Below are 788 nucleotides of genomic sequence, written 5' to 3'. Positions count from 1 at the left end.
ATCCTTGCTTTGGATGGAAACTTTAAAGGCTCATGCCCATGTTTTCCCCTTGATCCTTGTGCCTCCTGACCCAGCCAGTGCTTCCGTGTGGCCTTGCATGTGTCTCCTTCTAGAGAACTGTGAATAAACTTCTTCCTTAGTGACAGTTACCTGCACATCTGCTCATCTTACCTTATCTGGTTAAAACAAATCCTGAGTCCCCTTAAAACATAAGGACAATCACGTGCCCTGGCAGGGTTGATCTGGGGATCACACAAGACAGCAGGGGCAGAACCCAGAGAGGTTGCACATGCCCTGGCATTCTTCCAAACTGGACCCCTTTGCTGAGCAAGCTGCCCACTCCTTCTGTCCCTACCTCACTCTTGCCCCCTCCCCAAGAAGTCCTCCTGCCAATCCAGAAGCTCCTACTGCTGCAGGCCCAGCAGGTGTGTCTTACCAGTGGGTGTGGCAGGGGACATCAAGAGCAGACAGGCCATCCAGACCAGGACACAACCCAGCTCTTACCACTGTCCCCATGCTCTTCACAACTGACTGTGAGCAGAAACTGCAGAAGGAATGACCTTTGGCTCCACCAGTCTCTAAAGGGCTATGTTGTAAAACCTCCGTGGACTGCATCATCTGGATGATGACCCCAGGACCCAATGCCTCATGCCCAGGCTGACCCAGGAGCAGAGCTGGATGAGTGCCCTGCAGAGGTCTGGATGATGTGACAACCCACCACCCCCACCCCGTGTTTAAATCCCAGCTCTCCTGACTTGGTGACTTCCATGAGACCCTGTGCACTCACC

This window comes from Galeopterus variegatus, unplaced genomic scaffold (genome assembly GCF_000696425.1).
Source record: "Galeopterus variegatus unplaced genomic scaffold, G_variegatus-3.0.2 Scaffold12492, whole genome shotgun sequence".
Classification (NCBI taxonomy): domain Eukaryota; kingdom Metazoa; phylum Chordata; class Mammalia; order Dermoptera; family Cynocephalidae; genus Galeopterus; species Galeopterus variegatus.
Note: the sequence above shows the minus strand (reverse complement) of the source record.